Here is a 16,775-nt window from a genome sequence, read left to right as displayed (position 1 = left end):
TGGAAGTTTTAGCCATGTCAATCAGCGAAGAAAAAGAAATAAAAGGAATCTAAATCAGAAAAGAAGAAGTAAAACTGTCACTGTTTACAGATGACATGATACGATACACAGAGAATCCTAAAGATACTACCAGAAAACTACTAGAGCTAATGAATCAATGAATTTAGTAAAGTAGCAGGATACAAAATTAATGCTCAGAAATTTCTTGCATTCCTATACACTAATGACAAAATTCTGAAAGAGAAATTAAGGAAACACTGCCATTTACCATTGCAACATAAAGAATAAAATACCTAGGAATAAACCTACCTAAGGAGACAAAAGACCTGTAGGCAGAAAACTATAAGACACTGATGTAAGAAATTAAAGATGATACAAACAGATGGAAAGATATACCATGTTCTTGGAAGAATCAACATTGTGAAAATGACTATACTACCTAAAGCAATCTACACATTGAATGCAATCCCTATCAATCTACCAATGGCATTTTTCACAGAAATAGAAAAGAAATTTACAATGTGTATGGAAAAACAAAAGACACCAAATAGCCAAAGCAATCTTCAGAAAGAAAAACCGAGTGGAGGAAACAGGCTCCCTGAGTTCAGACTATAATACAAAGCTACAGTAAACAAGACAGTATGGTACTGGCACAAAAACAGAAATATAGATGAATGGAAAAGGATAGAAAGCCCAGAGATAAATCCACACACATATGGTCACCTTATCTTTGATAGAGGAGGCAAGGATATACAATGGAGAAAAGACAGCCTCTTCAATAAGTGGTGCCTGGCAAACTGGACAGCTACATGGAAAAGAATGAATTTAGAACACTCCCTACCACCATACACAAAAGTAAAATAAAAATGGATTAAAGACCTACATGTAAGTACAGACACTACAAAACTCTTAGAGGAAAACATAGGCAAAACACTCTATGACAAAAATCACAGCAAGATCCTTTTTGACCCACCTCCTAGAGAAATGGAAATAAAAACAAAAATTAGAAAATGGGACCTAATGAAACTTAAAAGCCTTTTCACAGCAAAGGATACCATAAACAAGATGAAAAGAAAGCCCTCAGAATGGGAGAATATATTTACAAGCAAAGCAACTGACAAAGGACTAATCTCCAAAGTATACAAGAAGCTCATGCAGCTCAGTATCAAAAAAACAAACAACCCAGTCCAAAAATGGGCAGAAGACCTAAATAGACATTTCTCCAAAGAAGATATACAGATTGCCAACAAACACATGAAAGAATGCTCAACATCACTAATCATTAGAGAAACGCAAATCAAAACTACCGTAAGGTGTTCCCTCACACCGGTCAGAATGGCCTTCATCAAAAATCTACAAACAATAAATGCTAGAGAGGGTGTGTAGGAAAGGGAACCCTCTTGCACTGTTGGTGTGGATGTAAATTGATACAGCTACTATGGAGAACAGCATGGAGGTTCCTTAAGAAACTAAAAATAGAACCACCATATGACTCAGCAATCCCACTCCTGGACATATACCTTGAGAAAACAATAATTCAAGAAGAGACATATACCGCATTGCTCATTGCAGCACTATTTACTGTAGCCAGGTCATGGAAGCAACCTAAGTTCCCATCAACAGATGGATGGACTGATGAATGGATAAAGAGGATGTGGCACATATATACAAGGGAAAATTAGCCATAAGATAAATGAAATTGAGCTATTTGTAGTGAGGTGGAGGGACCTGGTGTCTGTCATACAGAGTGCAGTAAGTCAGAAAGGGAAAAGCAAATACTATATGCTATACTAGATTCTATATATGGAATCTAAAAAAAAAAAAAAAGATTTTAATGAACCTAGGGGCAGGGGCAGAAGAGGAATAAAGATACAGACATAGCGAATGGACTTGAGGACACAGGGAGGGGGAAGGTTAAGCTGGGGCAAAGTGTGATAGTAACACTGACATATATACACTACCAAATGTAAAAAAGCTAGTCAGAAGCAGCTGCATAGCACCAGGAGATCAGCTTGGTGCTTTGTGACCACCTAGAGGGGTGGGATAGGGAGTGTGGGAGGGAGACACAAGAGGGAGGGGATATAAAGATATATGAATACATATAGCTGATACTTTGTCATACAGCAGAAGCTAATACAACATTGTGAAGCAATTATACTTCAATAAAGGTGTTTAAAAAAAAGTAACCTAGAACAGTTTGAGGCCTACAGGATACATACAGTTAATGGCTCACAGGATATAATTCACACAGTTAAAATGTACAATTCAGTGGATTTTTATATATTCACAGAATTGTGCATCCTTCACCGCAATCAATTTTAGAACTTTTTCTTTACCCTCATAAGAAATCCTGATCCCAAACCTCCTTTCCCACTAGCCACAAGCAGCCACGAATCTACTTTCTATCTCTGTAGATTTGCCTATTATGGATAGTTCATATATTTAAATTCATACTATAAATGGTCTTTTGTGACTAAATCCTCTACTTAGCCTTATGTATTCAAAGTTCATTTATGTTGTAACCTGTATCCGTACTACATTCATGGTTTGTTTGTTTGTTTTGCTCTTGTGTTCAATTATAGTTTTCATTACAGAAATGAGTTTTTTTAACTCTATCTTTTAGAAGCTTTTATGCTAGCTTACTACCTTCCCAGATAGCAAGTAATTTCTATGGGACTCAACAAATGTCTCATGGAGAAAATCAGCCATTCATTTGGAGATCCTCAATTTTCCGATTTGTTGTATAAGCTCCACATGACTCTAGGAAGCTTTGTTAGTGACCCTTTCCTAATATTAGGATTTTTATTCTTTCTGCTCCTTCCACCTGTAATGTTTTTGATGTGCATCACTTACTCTATGCTTTTATTCTTAAGGTGGGGAAACACCTTATATATTTCAGGGAAAATATGGAGACCAATTTTTCTGCAGAAGAGTTAGTGTTTGAGTATTAGAGCATCAGGATAGAGAACATGAGACATACCTGGGACTAGACACTTTGTAAGAAATTTAACTTTTATTTAGAATGGGATGGTAAACCACTAGGGGTTTTGTTCAGAGAAACTGCATAATTTTATGTATGTACGTATGTGTGTATTTATTTATATTATTGTTGAGGTAATTGACATATAACTGTGTAAGTTTAGGGTTTACCAAAAGTGTTGATTTGATACATTTGTACATTGCAATATGAATACAACTGTAGCATTAGCTAACATCTCTATAATGTCGCATCATTATCATTTCTTTTTTGTGATCATGCAATTAAGATTTACTCTCTCAGCAATTATTTGTATATAAACAGTGTGATTGTTCATAATCACTATGCTGTGCATTAGTTCTCCAGGACTTATATATTTACTAGTTGCAGATTTTTACTCTTAAACAATATCTCCCCAATTCCTCCACTCCTCAGACCACTCTTCTGCTTGTTCTACTCTCAGTCCATAGATTGTGGTCTGTTTGTCTGCTAGCATTCCATTTATCAGACTTGATCTCTCTGCTGCACTTGGGAGTGCACACAAGGAATCACTGCAGAGTGGGGGCAGGTGTGGGTTTTGCACTCAGGGCTGAGGGTGCCCAAGTACTTAGTGGGTGGATCCTTGGCTGGGGTACTCCCAGAACGACCAGACTTCCTGCTGAAATCCTGGATGTAGACAGCAGAAACCTCCTGCCTTTAATGCCCTTTGATATTCTTATCTGCCTCTTTTCCTATCTCCTCCCTCCCCCAAGACATGGAAGTTCTGTCTCAGTACTCTGGGAGATAGTGGAGAGAAATCGGTTTCTCCAGCTAGGTCCTTGTACAACGGGAGTAGCTGGGTACTTACTCACTACTCTCTTTTTCCTGTGGGAGAGAACCCTTCTTCCGCAGAGTTCAGCCTTAGAGTTCAGCTCTGCACAGAGTGGCTTTGGGGCGTGTGTGGCACTGGCATAGCTCTCCTTACAATCTCCACTGAATCCAAACTCATATATATATATATATATATATATATATATATATATATAATCTCCAATGGTGTGCACCTAGATCAACACACACCAGGTTTTTTTCCTGATCAAAGTGAGAGGGGTTGGGGTAGATAATCATGTCGGGATCTCTTGATGTGGCTGAATGGAGGAGAATGATCCTTTGAAACAACAGCAATAGAAACAACAAGAGCAGAAGCAGGTGATATTTATTGAGCCCTTTATTTATGCCAGGTATTGTGGTAAGCCCTTTACACATATCATCATATTTAATCGTTGCAGCAACCTACTGAAGTAGGTTGGAACATTCTATATCTCTTTGACACTTGAGAAAATTTCGGAGCAAAGAGGTTAAGTTATTTTTCCAATACCAGGAGGTAGAGCCAGGATCCAAGATAGGCTGTTTGACTCAAGAACATTTTAGTTAACCACTGTACTCACTGTATCCCAAGAACAACACAAACACATGTGAGAAAAAATGCTATGGAATAATGATAATGCTAAGTATTTAATGGAGGAAATAACATACCTAAATATATGGCATACACTGATTTGTTACATTTGAATGAAATCCAAACTATACTATCAAGATTAGTGTCCAGAATTCTTCAAATTATTAAAAAAGAGTCTTCAGTTTTCTTAAACAAATATTCTTAGGAATGGTTGGGGGTGGGGGATGGCTAATACATGTTCAGTGTTGCAACTCTGTGAAAGACCTTGGTGTTGCGTTTTATTCGTGCAAGTTCATTCAAATCAAAAGCACCCATTTGGTAAATATTAGTCTTCCATTTCAAAAATAAATGAAAGCACAAAATTGAGATGATAAAAACTAGAAGCAAGTATTTGTATAATGATCATCAGAATTAGGCTCAGTTACAAGTATCTCTGCCTCCAAAGATTCAAAAAACCAGGCTCTTTTCTTCATTACCCTGCCTATCATAAGATTCTGTTTAATAGCTTCCTGTTATCTCAATTCATTGATGTACCACTATTACTGGCTTGATAGAGAAGTGAGAAGTTGGTTTAGAGAAGTTGATGGGTTAGAAAAATTAAAATGTGAGATATGTTATAATCATTCAAAAATTATATTTGGATAATTGTATATTTTATAAATGTTTATGTAATATATACTTGTGTAATCATGCATCGTATATAATTTACATATATATTATTTAAAATATATTTTTTAAAGAAAATTTAAATAATTTAGAAACCATGATTACCTTTTAAATGTTAAGAATCTTGAAATAAACAGGTAGAGCATGCCTTTATGTAACAGTTGAATGTGGTCTTTTGATGCAACACCCAGACATCATTTTCATCTTTGAGGCTGAATCCAAAATGTCACTTCATAAGCTTATGCCTGTAAAGGGCAATAGTTTTATTGACCGCCCTATGTTGAATTGAGCTGTCATTCCTCTGTGCGTCTTCTGACCTCATATTCTCCTGATTATATAATGCCTATCAAAATGAGTTTTGTCTCCCTGCTAAATGTGAAACAGCTCAGGGAAAAAAGGATCCTTATTAATCCTTGTATTCTATGTACTTAAGTAAAGTGTTCAATAATGTATGTTAAAGTATATTCAAATGTATTTACCTTGCAGTATCTCCTAACTTTATCATAAGATTACACCTTTGCTCTAAATTTTACCAATTTCTCTGAGACTCTGATGCATTAGTTGTATACCTTTTCTTTTCTTTTCAATAGTATTTTGTCACCTCAAGTTTTTCATTACAGCATCTATGTGTTCAGGCTTTTACAGGTTGTTGAGTGTGTGAAATTCATTAGAGATGAAATTAGGTGGCTGAAGATAAACTTTGGAAAAATACTTGGAGGTTGTCGACAGTGGATTGAAGGTGGAAATGAAGTGAGTGTGCTGGAGGAGATAAACTGAAATCAAGGATAGTAGTTGGGGAGCTATCACTGTAGCTCAAGTGAGAGATGATGAATCAGCATTGGAAAGGGTTTTTCATAATGAGTAAAAAAGTACATGGAACAAGAACATGGTACATGATGGGGTAAGAGAAAGGAAGAAAACTAGAATGACTTCCACATTGTTAGCCAAGATAAATACATAGACCTTTTATTACAAAATGCTTTATTATTAAAACTCTCCCGCAACTATTTATCCTTTGCCACTTTTAAAGAATTTTTGATGTTTTTGAAGACTTTCCCTTTCTCTCCTCAAGATTCCAGATATATTTTCCTTGCCTCCATCCATCATCAAGTGAGAGTTGATGTGTTACTAAGCTCAACTTTTTTTGCCTGTATCTGGGACAATGTAAATAGAAGTTTATAGAAATTAAGATATTGGTATAGTAGTGACCTTATAGTAAACAGCTCTTATTAACTTTCTGAGTTCATTTGAGCCAGCACTCAATTTGTATTTCTACATTTTCTGTGAAAGTGTCTTGATTTGAGTTTTATAAAACAGTTACAAGTAATAATTCATGGAGTATCTGTAAACATTTTGATTTTCAAAAGAATTTAAAAGCAAGGTACGTTTAAAGAATGATATTATTTCAACTGCATATTGTCTAGCATGATGATGTCTGATGAGGTCATATGGAGTTAGTATGATGGATATAAAATCTTTCCAAAAAGTACTAATTTTTATCTTCTTTTTTGGAAATTGAATTATCTTTTCTAGAGTCCAATATATCACACTATAGAATTTTATAATGTTTTCAGTTTTACTTTTATACCTTACAAGATGGATAAATCAGTTTATTCCAATAACAACATTAGATTCATTCTCCTATGTTAGAGCATTCTAGCTTAAGAATTATAATTCTAGACTCTAGTTCTGAAATGTCAACTTCAAGGGATTAATTTTTCATCAGTATTCTCTTTTTTAATGGGAGTACATCCACATAAATGTGGAAACATGAACAGTTAATATAAATATTTTTCTCAAGCCATTTATCTCCTCATATTGAAGTATTATTGGACAATTTTTAAAATTCTGGTCTGATGTATCCAAAATATAGGCATAAGGGCTTACTGAGTAGAAACATCCATTTTGCAGAATGATGACTGCAATTTTTTTTTCACATTTTTCAGATACAAGTCTTTATCAATAAAAAAATGGTGATTAGAAAAAATGACCATATTTGGATTGGTGCAACTTGATAAATAAATGGAATAACTACACCCTATTTTTTCTTCCATAGTGATGACAGTTTCATCTTTTTATAAGTATAGAATGATGCCATAATAAAAAAAAAACACCATTCCAAATATTTTTGTAGAATGGAGTGCTTTTTTTCTGCTTTTCACAAGAAAGAATACAATAGTAAGATAATCAAAATTGTGGCATGTTTCCATAAGAGCTAGCTACTTTCCTTTTCCAAGCAAAAATTCCCCTTGAGTCCCAAAGAGTACCACAAAAGTGTGGGGATGGGGTGAGAGTCACACCAAAAGACCAGTGAGTGGAAATACAGTAACAATTATGAGCTCACACTGCATCAGTTATATAACACTGAGCAAGCATTCTTGATCAGTACCATATTTTTACAACTGTATCATCATACAACTGCACTATATTACTGACTAGTGTCCTCTGATGACCTACTCAAAACCAGACTTTTCTTCTACTCATATGCCTTACTACATGATCAATGGCTTTATCTATTTATTTATTTTTCAAAAATAGAACTTTTCCCTTGTTAAAATGAGTTCCCTGGGTGACAGTTCTCCTTTCTAGATTCCATAATCCTCTAATTCCTTATGGTTATTGTAGGCCTATACTTTTGGTATTTAAAACTTAGAAATATTAATTTTAATACTCTCATTTGAAAATGAGTGTAAATTTTTTCCTCCATTTCCCCCCAGCCTGACCTAATCATCCATGAAGTGCTCTGAGCCTAATGTAGTTCTCCAACTCTTATCTCCCAAATGATTTATTACATTCATTGTATTTGGTAATCATTCTTAATTAATTTGACTTGTAATATCTCATCTTGTATTGGACAGATATTTATGTACAAATTATTATTTATCCTACCTTGTTGTACTTTACTTTTTCCTGAGTTGATTAGATTATTCTGGAATGTGTTCTCCACTGTGTATTTTATCACTCACAATAATATAGTTTTTTTAAATGAGTCACTTTATATGCTGATAAATTTTGAAACAAGCCTTGGATTTCTCCTTGTTTCTTTTTCTTTCTTTCTTTCTTTTTTTTTTTTTTTTTGCTTGCAATCCTGTACTATAGTTTTTGTTCTGTTTTGTTTTTAACATCTTTATTGGAGTATAATTGCTTTAGATTGTTGTGATAGTTGTTGCTGTATAACAAAGTGAATCAGCTATACATATACATATATCCCCATATCCCTTCTTTCTTGCATCTCCCTCCCACCCTCCCTATCCCTCTCCTTGTTTCTCTATGCTCTACTCTTTTTTAATTTACAAGCTTTCAAAGAAAAGATTATCAATTACAGTTTAAATCTTAGAATAAAAGTCAAGTGATAATATGTGAAAAAACCATGTTCTGTATTAAACTTTGAGAACTTAGAGAATAACATTTACCTAAATGAGAGAGTCTCATTAATATTTTAAAAACCTAATTTCCATAAACAAAGAGAGATATGTTATAAAACCCACAGGCAAGAATTTAGATGTGGCTCTAAAGATTTTCTGTAGAAGCTGGTAAATCAGGAGCCATATTATTTTCCCAATGGTTCCAAGGCCACACAAGTCTTGAACTTTATTCAGAGAGACTGATTCACTATTTGGATTTGAGGTGTGCTTTGCTTCAGTTATCTTTGCTTTACACAGCCTCTCAGATCAAAAGTTCAGCAGACTATGCAGTATTTTTTTTTTTAAATGTAATCCCAAAGTGTCAAAAAAGACAACCAGTTTGAATCATATCTTATCTCTCTTTCTATAGAACTGTGCCCAAGAAATGGAATCATTCATTTTGCTTCCTACATTGCATAGGCTGTTAGAAAAGAATCTCTGAATAGAGAATAGATATAAGCAAATTATCCATGAATAGTTTGTGTCTAGGAGGAAAATGGGTGGGATTGGTAGGAGAGATTATTGACATCCATAAAACAAGTACTAGTAAACAAAAATTACAAAGGACAATTACCTTTTATTTCCTTTTAACTAAGTTCATTGTACTGATTTTTGGTTGTGATCCTAAAATTTTAATCTGACTCCCAACTGTGATTTTTCCTTTTTCTATTGAACCGATTAGATATTTTTAGTTACACCAAATTGACACTCAATATTTTCTTAAGTATCAGTTTTTTTGTTGTTGCTTTGTTTTGTTTTTACTTTTTTACCTCTCAGTTATTTAGGACTCTCCTTTTTTGATGCATATTCAAATCTTGCTTCCAGCCTCCTTGCCCACTAGTATGTGTATAATTCATATTGTTGAGGTAAAATTATTATTTCTACTCTCAGTAAAAAGTCATAGTTCTCATGAGTAAAAATATTTTCCACAAAAGTATTCTTATAAATACTAGTTATGGAAAAATAAAGTGGACAAATATGTCCACTTTAGGACATAGGGATAAGAAAATATCCCTCTTACTTTCATGAAATAGAGCTAAAAACCCTGAACATTATAAATGAAACAAACATAAGGAGATTGTTAAAAATGGATAGAAGGTGAAAAACATGTTAAAAATAGAGAGAAGGTGAAAAACCTGTTGGAAACTTGTTGTAGGAATGATATAATGGCGAGTGCCCAGTCAGGATATTGGAAAATCCAGGAAATCAGAAAGCTGCCAAACAAAAGTTGAGTAGAGACTCTAGATTTCTGCACTCATCAGGCTGTATAGAGGTACCTCAATACTCCAGCAATGAGGAAGCATTAAAGAAAAGTGAGTGAAGAGAGAAGACTTCATTCCAAACTCCGCTTAACAAGAACACCCACCCTGACATGCCAGTGGAGACCATGTGGGGAGCTTAGATTCAACCCTTAGCTAGTGGTAATAAGATGCCCCTTCTCCCCTCACTCCCCTGGGGTTACTTAAGGCAAAACCTAGTGAAATGTCAGGATTTTCACAGCTGCTTAGTGGTAGGAACACACTCCCTTTGCAATGTTGGTGGAAGCAAAGTGAGGAGCAACAACAAGGTGTCCTTTCCCATCCTAGTCAGGGAGTTATTAGCAGAGGCTTAGCAGGGATCCTAAATCCCACTCTCATCATGCAGTAACAAGGATTTCTTCCCTCTCCTAATGTCAATGAAAGTCAAGGGGGAGAACCTGGAATTTTTCTTCCACATGACAATAACTGGGCAGCACCTCCTTCTCCAGCAACAATAGTGTCTGAATGTGCAGCTAATGGACAAAATTTAATTAAGATCCAGAGTTTCTTAACATAATACCACAAATGCCTAGATTTTAGTTAAAAGTCATTCATCATACAAAGAACAATGAAGTTCTCAACTGAATGAGAAAAGACAATCAACAGAAAATAACACCAAGGTGACACAGATGTTAGAGTTATGTGACAAGGATTTAAAGCAACATTATAAAAATGTTTCAGTGAGCAATTACAAGCATATTTAAAACAAATGCTAAAGAATTAAAAGCTTCAGCAAACCAATAGGAGATACAAAGAAGACACAGACAGTTTAGATTTAAGGAATACAAAAACCAAAACCAAAACAAAACAAAAACACAAAACTCCATGAATGCCTGAACAGTGGAATGTGGAGGACAGAAGAAAATATCAGTGAAATTGAAGACAGAACAATAGAAATTAACCAATCTTAACAAAAGGGAGAAGTAGACTAAGAAAAATTGAGGAGTTTCAGAGATGTTTTGAAATACACTGTAACAAAGATTTAACATTTATGTCATTGGAGTCTCAGAAGGAGAAGTGTAATCCAAAAAAAAAAAAAAATATCAAACATTTAATAGTGAAAATTTGCCCAATTTAGCCAAGACATAAAACTATAGATACAGGAAGCTAAGTGAACCCCAATTTAGATACCTTAAAAAATTCATGCCAAGGCACATAAGAGTTAAATCTGTGAAAATTAGAAACAAAGATAAAATCTTGAAAGCAGTCCAAAAGAATCAATACATTACCTATAAGAGAAAAACAATTTGAATGACAGATATTTCAACAGAAACTATGGAGACTGGAATAAAATGGTGCATATCTTAAGTGCTGAAAAAACTACCAACCCAGAATTTGATATTGAGTGAAAATATTCTTGAGTAAGAAAGGGCAAATCAATACATTTTCAGGTGAATGAAAACTGAGAGAATTTGTTGCTAGCAGATATATCCTAAAAAGACAGCTAAAGTACATTCTCTAAAAGAAAGTAAATGACAAAAGAAATAATCTTGGACATCAGAAAGGAAGAAAGGATAATGGAAAGAGCACAGTTCTTAATAAATAAATAGACTTTGTTTTTACTCTTGTGTTTTCTAAATTATGCTTGATTATTGAAGCAAAAATTTTAATATTGTTTAATGTGGTTCTCCATATACAGAGAGAAAATGTGTATACAAATTATATTATAAAAAAGGATAAAGAGAGATAAGATTTCTACACTCCACATGAATGGGTAAAATCTTCATCATCAATAGAAAGAATAGAATGCTATAGATTATGTATGTATAATAAATACAAAAGCAACCACTAAAAAATTCTGTAAAAGATATCACTCTGAAACATTATCAATAAATCAATATGAAATTATAAAAATTTCCAATAATCCCCAGCAAGGGCAGAAACAGGAGAGGGAGAAAGAGAGAATAAGGAGAAAGCAACAACAAAAATTAAATGACAGACTCATTCCCTACCATACTAATAATTACATTGTATGTAAATAGTCAAAACACACCAATTAAAAGACAGAGATTGTCAGAGTAAAAAAGAAAAAAAAAACAAAGAAAGAAGGAAAGAAAGAAAGAAAAGGAAAGAAAGAAAAAAATTAATTATTCACAAGAAGCTCAATTCAAATATAATTATATACATAGGTTGTAAGTAAAAAGATGGAAAAAGATATACCATTCAGGCAATCAAAGAAAAGCAAGAGTGCCTATATTAATGTCAGATAAGATAGACTTTGGAATAAAAAAAGTATCACAAAAAGAAATCTCAAGGCCCAAATGATTTTACTAGAGAATTTCACTACATATTTAATAAAGAATTAACACCAAGTCTACACAATTTCTACCAGAAGATAGAAGTGGAGAGAATACTCCCCATCTCATTTACCTGACACCCAAACCAGACAAAGGCAGGATTAAAAAAAAATAAAGAACTATAGACTATCATATTTCAATAATATAGATGTAAAAATCTTAATAAAGTATTGCTAAACAGAATTCAGCAATATATAGAAATAATTATGTACCAACACCAAGTGAAGCTTATTCCAGGGATGGAATTATCATTCAATATTTGAAAATCAGTTAATGTAAACCACAATATTAACAAGGTAATGAAGTAAAATTCTAGAATCATATGAATTGATGCAGAAAGCCCATTTGAAAATATTCAACACGATTCATGATAAAAACTCCAAGGAAAATAGGAATAGAGAGGAGCTTCCTCAACTTGAAAAGAACAATTACAAAAACCTAATGGTGATATCATAATTAATGGTGAACAACTAAATGTTTTTTTTTTTCTCTATTATCAAAGAGGCAAAGAGATTTTCTCTAATCACTGATATTCAGCATAGAACTGGAAGTTCTAATCACCGCAAGCAGAAAAGGAGAAATAAAGACATATATATTGGAAAGAAAAAATAAACAAATTCTCATTTGCAGATGATATGGTAGTCTGTGTATAAAATCCCAATGAACCTAAAAGGGAAAAAAAGTATCCTGGAATTAATAAATGATTTAAGAAGGTCACAAGACACAGGATCATGCACCAAAGTCTATTTCATTTCTATATACTAACAATGAATATGAAGTAAACCAAAGTTTAAAAATATGATAATATTTACCAACACTTGAAAAGAAAATACTTAGGTATAAATCTAAAAAAACAAGTATAGTGCTTGTATGCTGAAATTACAAAATGCTGATGAAACAAATCAAAACGATTTGTTAAATAAATCAATAGATAGACTATGTCCATGTATAGGAAGACTCAACACAGTAATTATGTCAATTATATATAAATTGATTTATAGATTTAATGAAATTCCTCTCAAAAAACCCAGTATTTTTTTGTAGAAATAGAAAAGGATATTCTAAAATTGACATGAAAAGGCAAAAGGACTAGACATCTAAAACAATTTTGAAATAGAATAAAGTGCAATGAATCATCTACTAATTTCAAGATTTATGTATAAGCTACGGTATATATGGTACAGTACTGTTCTGTAGAAAAATTAAAACTGTGTGGTTTTGGCCAAAGGATAGACATGTAAGTCAGTGGAAAGGAATAGAGAACCCAGAAAAAGAACCAAAAAACTGTGCTCAATTTATTTTTGATACAAAAGAAATTAAATGGAAAAAGGACAGATTTTTCAACAAATGAGGCTTGAAGCATTGTACATATGTAAGCAAAAAATAAAATGAGACAAGATGTAACTCTCACATGTTACATAAATATTAACTCAGAATATATCATGAATTTAAATGTAAAATGTAAAACTATAAAACTTTTAGAAAAATATGAGACAAACTTCAGGATCCAGGGCTTAAGAGTTCTAGATCTGACACTAAAAACATAGTCCATAAATTTAAAGATTAATAAATAAATGCTAGTAAAAAGAAAGCTATAGAGGACCTTCAAGTTGGCAGAGGAGTAAGATGTGGAGATCACCTTCCTCCCCACAAATGCATCAAAATACATTGACAAGTGGAACAACTCTTACAGAACACCTACTGAATGTTGGCAGAAGACTTCAGACTTCCCAAAAGGCAAGAAACTCCCCACGTACCTGGGTAGGGCAAAAAAAAAAAAAAGAAAAAACACAGACAAAAGAATAGGGATGGGACCTGCACCTCTGGGAGGGAGCTGTGAAGGAGGAAAGTTTCCACAAACTAGGAAGCCCCGTCACTGGCAGAGATGGGGGTTTGTGGGGGGAAGCTTCGGAGCCACAGAGGAGAGCTCAGCAGCAGGGGTGAAGAAGGCAAAGCGGAGAGATTCCCGCACAGAGGATTGGTGCCGCCCAGCACTCACCAGCCTGAGAGGCTTGTCTGCTCACCCGCCTGGGCAGGTGGGGGCTGAGAGCTAAGGCTTGGGCTTCAGAGGTCAGATCCCAGGAAGAGGACTGGGGTTGGCGGCATAAACACAGCCTGAAGGGGGCTAGTGCACTACAGCTAGCTGGGAGGGAGTCCAGGAAAAAGTCTGGAACTGCCTAAAGACAAAAGACCATTGCTTCCGGTGCTCAGGGATAGGGGATTCAGAGCACTGTCTAAACGAGCTCCAGAGACGGGCATGAGTCATGGCTATCAGCACGGACCCCAGAGATGGTCATGAAATGCTAAGGCTGCTGCTGCAGCCACCAAGAAGCCTGCATGCAATCACAGGTCACTATCCACAACTCCCCTTCTGGGAGCCAGCGCAGCCTGCCACTACCAGGGTCCCCTGATCCAGGGACAACTTCCCCAGGAGGACACATGGCACACCTCAGGCTGTTGCAACTTCACGCTGGCTTCTGCTGCCTCAGGCTCACCCCCCATCCCATACCCCTCCCTCCTCCAGGCATGAGTGAGCCACAGGCCCCTAATAAGGTGCCACTTTAACCCCATCCTATTTAGTCTGAGAACAGATGCCCTCAAGTGAACTACACTAAGAGGTGGGCCAAATCCAAAGCTGAACGCCAGGAGCTGTGCGAACAAAGAAGAGAAAGGGAAATTTCTCCCAGCAGCCTCAGGAGCCATGGATTAAATCTCCACAGTCAACTTAATGTAGCCTGCATCTGTGGAATACCTGAATAGAAAAGGAAACATCCCAAAATTGAGGCAGTGGATTTTTGGAGCAACTGTAGACTTGGACTTTGCAGTCTACATCTAATTTTCTTCTGGTTTTATGTTTATTTTAGTTTAGTATTTAGAGCTTATTATTATTGGTAGATTTGTTTATTGATTTGATTGCTCTCCTCCTTTTATTTTAAATATATATATATATATATTTTTCCTTTATCTCTTTTTGATAGTGTGTATGTGTATGTTCTTTGTGAGATTTTGTCTGTATGGCTTTGCTTTTACCATTTGTCCTAGGGTTCTGTCCGTCTTTTTTTTAAGTATAGTTTTTTACCCTTGTTATCATTGGTGGATTTGTTTATTGGTTTGGTTGCTCTATTCTATAAACAGACCAATCGCAAGTAATGAAACTGAAACTGTGATTAAAAATCATCCAACAAACAAAAGTCCAGGCCCAAATGGCTTCACAGTTGAATTCTATCAAACATTTAGAGAAGAGCTAACACCCATCCTTCTCAAACTCTTCCAAAAAATTGCAGAGGAAGGAACACTCCCAAATTCATTCTATGAGGCCACCATCACCCTGATACCAAAACCAGACAAAGAGCCTACAAAAAAAGAAAATTACAGACCAATATCACTGATGAATATAGATGCAAAAATCCTCAACAAAATACTAGTAAATAGAATCCAACAACACATTAAAAGGATCATACACCATGGTCAAGTGGGATTTATCCCAGGGATGCAAGGATTCTTCAACATATGCAAATCAATCAGTGTGATAAACCATATTAAAAAATTGAAGGATAAAAACCATTTGATCATCTCAATAGATGCAGAAAAAGCTTTCATTAAAATTCACCACCACGGGCTTCCCTGGTGGCGCAGTGGTTGGGAGTCTGCCTGCCAATGCAGGGGACACGGGTTCGAGCCCTGGTCTGGGAAGATCCCACATGCCGTGGAGCAACTGGGCCCGTGAGCCACAATTGCTGAGCCTGCGCATCTGGAGCCTGTGCTCTGCAACAGGAGAGGCCACGATGGTGACAGGACCGCGCACCGTGATGAAGAGTGGTCCCCACTTGCCGCAGCTAGAGAGAGCCCTTGCACAGAAGCGAGGACTCAACACAGTCATAAATAAATAAATAAATAAATAAATCAAAGAACGTGAATTTCTTAAAAAAAAAAAAAAAATTCACCACCACATTATGATAAAAACACTCCAGAAAGTAGGCATAGAGGGAACTTACCTAAACATAATAAAGGCCATATATGACAAACCCACAGCAAACATCATTCTCAATGGTGAAAAACTGAAACCATTTCCTCTAAGATCAGGAACAAGACAAGGATGTCCACTCTCACCGCTATTATTCAACATAGTTTTGGAAGTCTTAGCCTCGGCAATAAGAGAAGAAAAAGAAATAAAAGGAATACAAATCAGAAAAGAAGAAGTAAAACTGTCACTGTTTGCAGATGACATGATACGATACACAGAGAATCCTAAAGATACTACCAGAAAACTACTAGAGCTAATCAATGAATTTGGTAAAGTTGCAGGATACAAAATTAATGCACAGAAATCTCTTGCATTCCTGTACACTAATGATGAAAAATCTGAAAGAGAAATTAAGGAAACACTCCCATTTACCACTGCAACAAAAAGAATAAAATACCTAGGAATAAACCTACCTAGGGAGACAAAAGACCTGTATGCAGAAAACTATAAGACACTGATGAAACAAATTAAAGATGACACCAACAGATGGAGAGATATACCATGTTCTTGGATTGGAAGAATCAATATTGTGAAAATGACTATACTACCCAAAGCAATCTACAGATTCAATGCAATCCCTATCAAATTACCAATGACATTTTTTATGGAACTAGAACAAAAAATATTAAAATTTGTTTGGAGACACAAAAGACCCCGAATAGCCAATGCAG

The sequence above is a fragment of the Balaenoptera borealis genome (genome assembly GCF_965194805.1).
Source record: "Balaenoptera borealis genome assembly, chromosome: 15".
In the NCBI taxonomy this organism is placed as follows: Eukaryota; Metazoa; Chordata; class Mammalia; order Artiodactyla; family Balaenopteridae; genus Balaenoptera; species Balaenoptera borealis.
Note: the sequence above shows the minus strand (reverse complement) of the source record.